This window comes from Apostichopus japonicus, chromosome 5 (assembly GCF_037975245.1).
Source record: "Apostichopus japonicus isolate 1M-3 chromosome 5, ASM3797524v1, whole genome shotgun sequence".
NCBI lineage: Eukaryota > Metazoa > Echinodermata > Holothuroidea > Aspidochirotida > Stichopodidae > Apostichopus > Apostichopus japonicus.
Genome location: NC_092565.1, coordinates 9422876 through 9428875, shown reverse-complemented (window position 1 = coordinate 9428875; position 6000 = coordinate 9422876). Strand labels below are relative to the sequence as shown.

The 6000-nt window shown below is 34.5% G+C and overlaps 1 protein-coding gene across 2 annotated transcripts in view; it reads left to right on the top strand.

Moving 5' to 3' along the window:
• The first annotated feature begins 1683 nt into the window (after positions 1-1683).
• The window catches only part of LOC139967568 (extracellular calcium-sensing receptor-like), a 32281-nt gene continuing 27964 nt past the window's right edge, over positions 1684-6000 (top strand). Inside the window, exon 1 of one of the 2 annotated variants that reach the window (XM_071971506.1) lies at positions 1684-2125. The gene's annotated coding sequence lies outside the window, so the exon portion shown is untranslated. The remainder of the gene's footprint in view (positions 2126-6000) is intronic. The other variant, XM_071971505.1, reaches the window with a different exon arrangement.

Sequence of the window (6000 nt, the reverse complement as noted above, 5' to 3'; positions counted from 1 at the left end):
ACGGATGGAATATCAAATATGTTACTGGTCGAGGAGGGATATGTCTGTGTGTGTGTGCGTTTCTGACCGAGGACTCGAACAAAAGAATTCCAGGTCCTCGGTTGTGATTTCTAAAGAATCACCACGTCCTCGGAAGAATTCTATTGTATGGGGTATTGTTGAGGTTAGGGTACGTGGATTTGAACAATGGAAAATACAATGGGGTCCTCGGTCTGAATGTAATACAAACATGTCTGTGTGTGTGTGTCTGTGTGTGTGTGTAAAGAGACGGAATTATGGGAACGAGGAAGTCGCTGGTAACGACAGAGACTGATCAATAATAATATTCTAATATTTAAATGAAATTTAACATGTTAACATTTAATTTATTGTACTAGCATCTTTCTCATCTAATCTATAGCCTCAAAAGTTCGTGATATTTTGTTTTTCATCTGAACACTATAAAGTAACTAAGTTGGACGATTGGTTTAACCAACATTGGTCACAAATATTATACAGGATGTAAAATTCGTATCAGCCGCAACATTCTCTTAGAATTGGACGATAAGAACATTTTTTCATTCTCGTATAGATACTTTAAAATGTTGTCGCTGCGTCTGCTGTAATTTTCCTGCAGTGGGCTGACATCTTGAAATTTTCAATATTGTCGGAAAAAAGACAACAGCAATTTGACCCCTTCATTGCAAGTACTGTGACAAAAAGTAATAAGTTATGACCATGATGCACGTATCCCCGGAAACATATTTGTTCCGATGCATGGATATCATTTTACAGCCTGGCTTTAAGTGCAAGAATTTCATCATTCATATATCCAAACAGTAATTGAACCATGCGTAGGTTGGTTAAATTTTCAAAAACAAATCTTTCCTAATTAGACTAGTTTAAAATACATAGTGTTTGTATCAAGGAAAATGTCTAAAATTTATTATTTTAGCCCATATAGTGAGACTGATTTTCGAGAGTATATTACGTACCATGAATGTAGGGGAAGTGTATGGAGGACTTCTTTAACTTCTCCATCTGCTTACTAAAATTTAAAACTTCTGTTCCAACAAACTGCCCATACCATCAAACCTCTTGACCTCCCTCCCAGTCGCTGTTTGTAATCTTAACATTGTAACATTCACAAAGCCTACCCTTTAAAATCGCATTCTATATATATATATATCATGTAGCGACAGTGGTTTAACTGAAGCATGTGGCTAAGTACGATACCTAATGGTGCGAGTAGACGACACACACATATTTATATATAGGCTATATATAAATATATATATATATATATATATATATATATATATACAATGTAAATATATATATATATAAATATATATATATATATATACACGAACAGTGTAGTTTTGGTCATGTAATGTTCGAAAAGAGAAGCAATTTGTCGCCAACACACCTATCTTGATAGCCATGAAGCTACTTACTATTCACGACACAACTTACATGCACTTTTCTCTTTATGTCTTTATTCAATTTGTTATCCGTCTTTTAAAGCGACTTAACCCAGCACTTTAATGTCGTAAGGTCGTATACCTGCTAAACCAATCAATACATTCTTCACAAGTCGGGGCAGCGCGATCTGTTACGATATATGAAGTGCGAATTCGACGACGGCGAGTTGAGTCTCTTCTGCCGCCGTAGTAAAGACATCCGACCTGGAGACTTCCCAAACAGTTTTTTTAATACTGCGCGGCGCATGCCGTGGGGTTATTATCATGTAATCTATGCGTTGAAAGATTGCATATCTGTCTGTGGATTCCTCATATCTTCATATGTTAGTTATATTTAATTTGGCATTTTGGCGGGATTGACATACACATGCTGTTGTCGTCATGGTATACATTAAGCGATTCTTAACAAAATATTAAAAGAACTCGCACGGAACATTGAGGAAAACATTCTTTCGTAATTTATTTACATTTTAAGACTAGTGTAACTCTGAACAAATGACAGGGAAGAGTTAACAACCACCTGTTTTTTATACGAAAGACAGAATCGGGCGAAAGAAGGTCATTCGAACGCAATTATTCTTCGTTGAGTTTTTCATTTCTTCTGTTTTAATTGTTATAAATCGACGACATTGGAAGAAGTTTTCCGAAAGGTCCAAATCAAGGTGAGGTGTTGTTATAAACTCACGTGTTTATACTTCTTTCTACTTCTTCTTCTTGTTATGATATTATGCGCGTCATTTAAAATATCCAAATGTTGTGTAAATTGTAATTAATCTGTCTCGGATATTTTTGAAACTTCGGACAGGGAAGTCGAAAAGTTTTCTCCATAATTTTAAAATACATTATGTCGATTATGTTGGTATATATAGTTATGGAATCAGTAGCATTGTTGGATTAGATATTGCTCTCAATGGCTAGTATGTTTTGTATTTTCATATTTTAATTTGAGTGCGTTTTCTATTTTGGATCATAATGAACTGATGTTACTTCAATATTCCATTACCATGTATCAATTCATGTGTATATGTCAACATATTATGATAATCTAACTGAAATTATATAAAATACAAACACGAACAAAAAGTTATAGTAAGTGCAGCATTGTTCCGAAAGTTAATAAGAGTATTAACCGACGGGAAGGTTTAAATCTCTTTGAGATGGACAATAGTTCTTTCTTATCGACCGCAATTTTATCAGACATAAAATTAAGCATAAACTCGAAAAGATTTTCAAATATATAGTTATATATCAAATTAAAAATATTACATTGAACCATCGGGACAGTGAACTTTTCTGTATTTGACCAATCGTATAACTCGTTAATATATAGGGATTTGCAAGATGGTTGCAACCACAGAAAGATCTTTCCTGGCCTGTCATATTCTTGTATAGGGGTGCCGGAGGCCATGTGATTGTGTGTAACCTTTCACCGTAACCAAATATTGAATAAAAAAGTAGCATATACCAATAACCGTTACATATTCACAAATTTCACAAACTTGATCATCTCGCAATCACACTGAACTTAAAGCTCTTAGATATTACTGCAGTAGGTGTTTAGCGATGTTACACCCATAGCTACAGTGTTTGATGTTTTTCCACATTATTACTGAATATCACGTAAACACCTCTCAGTTCTTAGATATAACTGCAGTAGGTGTTTAGCGATGTTACACCCATAGCAACAATGTTTGATTTTTCTCCACAGTATAACTGAATATCACGTAAACACCTCTTAGCTGTTAGATATTACTACAGTACGTGTTTAGCGATGTTACACCATGAATGTTTAAATTATAGATATAAAATAAATGTACGAATATAATCTAGAAGTAATGTGAGAAATTGTTTCGTCAATTGACGAAATATGCACTTAATATATATAACAGAAATAAACATATTTCAATATGCGAAATAATAAGGAGAAAAATATAATCAGTTGCCAATAAATAAAGGAGAAAAATGATCGACTTTACTTGATGATCTTATTTTTATGCTATAGGCTTAACCGCTATAAATACTCTGAAAGAATCCGTTATCTTATTCAGCGCTCCTTTATCTTCACTTTCGCCAGAAAATGAGGTTCAAATTCAGTTTATTATGAACATTTTATGCTTCCTTCTTTAAATGGTTTTCAAATTATTTTTCTTTTCAAATCGAAGCATTCGCTCTACACTTCACACTTTGTCACTTTACAGGTTTTACTTTTCCTTTGACGAATGAACTTTGAAACGTTACTGACTTCATCCGTCCGCAAATAATCATTAAATTGAATATTTACTTGTTTATGAAATACATTTTGATACTATAAGGTTATGTCGGGACAATATTCTAATTTGGATTTAAAAAGATAATAATTTCAGCAGAAACGAGGAGAGTAATAAATTGTATCGTATACGATATAGGTATAAATTGTGTTGACAGGTTCCCCAAAGTAGGTAATGAATATTTTATTCCTTTTGGAAAGTATACCGTGGTTAAAAAGCCATATTAGAGGGCAACATGTGTGACGTCATAGTGCCGTCAGTAGAGTACAAACTCTTATTTTCATGTACAAAGTCAGCTGTGTAGGCCCGGCAAGATTATGTAATACTAAAATTAGGCCCAATTTGATGATTTTAAGGGGTCTTAAATTGTGGCCAATTGACTCAGGTTACGGAACTGGCCGCATTCGAACTGTTTTTTTTTTTTATGTATGTATGTATGTATATGTGATCTTCCCGCAAGCAGGAACTCGCGAAAGAAGCCATGGAGGCTTGTAGACTCGCAAGCTGACCGAAGCCAATCTCTCGGCACACATCCATTTAACGTCCATGTCGGGAAGTTGTTATTGAACAACACCCTTGCCAGACGACACACATTGCTGTCGGCGGGGAATCGAACCCCCGAAAGAATATTTATATATTCTAATACATCTATGAATGTATACTCATGAATTAATGAAGATTTTAAAGGGTGAGCCCAGGTGACATTTTGTACCCGGGGTCAGACTCTTTCATACCAAAGCCAACCTTCACGGTTATAAATACAGCCATGTTACTTTAAGAGAATAAGGTTGCATAGAATGATTTTAGCTCGAACGGAAAGCAGTTTTCATGTTTCTGTACCTGTGTTGACTATACGTGCACTTGACGCGTTCTAAACAATGCTTTGTACCTTATAATCAGTATCAAATTATCAAGGTTCGAATGTATCCTGGTTTTCACTAACCGAATCACCTGTGCTCTATTTTAAAAATTGACTTTAAACTAAATTTGTATAGAGAAGATCTGCTATACTGTGTAAATATAACGAGTTTGATTAAGTGATTGAAGATCAATACACGAACTGACTGTATAGCCTGCAGGCATAATATATATATATACCATAGGCTTACATAAGCCTGGTTAGTAGATTCCTGAGTGATATGGTGTTTCTTGTCACAGAGACTATAAACGCATCATAAAATCATCATATATACAGCTAGCTGGAATATGCTAATATATTTTGTCAACATATAATAATGACAAAACTCATGCATAAACTAATGAGTTAATTGGCTTAATTACGTAATAGGCTAGACTTGACAAGTATTGAAAGAAATGTGTACAACTTTGAGCAAAGCAATATACTCTGTAAATTATTGGAGAGATGGTTGCCATTTTGAAATATTTTCCTTTAGTTTGTTTTCATATCGTGCCGCCGGGGATGGGATTGCACAGAGCGTGCATCAGGTGCCGAGGACAGACATGTTTGTATAATGAGACAGAGATCTTAAAGCAATGGAAAGAAATAAGAATTTAGGCATACGAAGGCAATATGTTACCTGACATTGTAAAATTATAAAGCTATAAAAACACATTCTTAATAAAAACCACTGTTTAGTTATTTAGTTTCAGTTTCTATACTTAAACAGTAGCTCCAAACGTCTTAAACATGGAATTTGCATTTTCTAAATGTGGGGGGGGGGGGGGTGGGAGTGGAGAAGGATGCGAGCGAGAGATACAGGAGATATAACCCCTCCCCTACCTGAGTTTATTTTGGTGCTCATCTGCCGTATATTATAAAAATGCCCCTTCCCATAGACGATGAAACAGCGAGTGTCTATATAGCCTGTAGCTGCCTCATTTTAATATCATGGAAATATTAACATTACCAAGCAATCGTCACACGCTTACTCTTTTCAATAAATACCAATATTCAATATATAGGCTATAAATACCATGTGATTTTGTTTTCTTTCTTGATGCCGAGATGACGAGAAAAAAAACTCCTGATTAAAGTTGTGTGCTGCCAGAGACAATAAAACAGATATGCATTACGTTTGTTCAATTGATTCTAACTTATATATAATAACCTACTTTTGTAAAGCTTTCATTCATTCAAAATTCCTCAAAACCGGACGTACTTGGTGATATGAAATTTTATGTCAAAATGAAGAAAATTGTCTCCAAATCATTTTGAATTCAGATCAAACTGGATCATAAATCTTGCACTGAAGTTTGACTTGCCGACAGTTTTCTTAAAAGATCCTCATATCTGGATATTTGAGAATAAT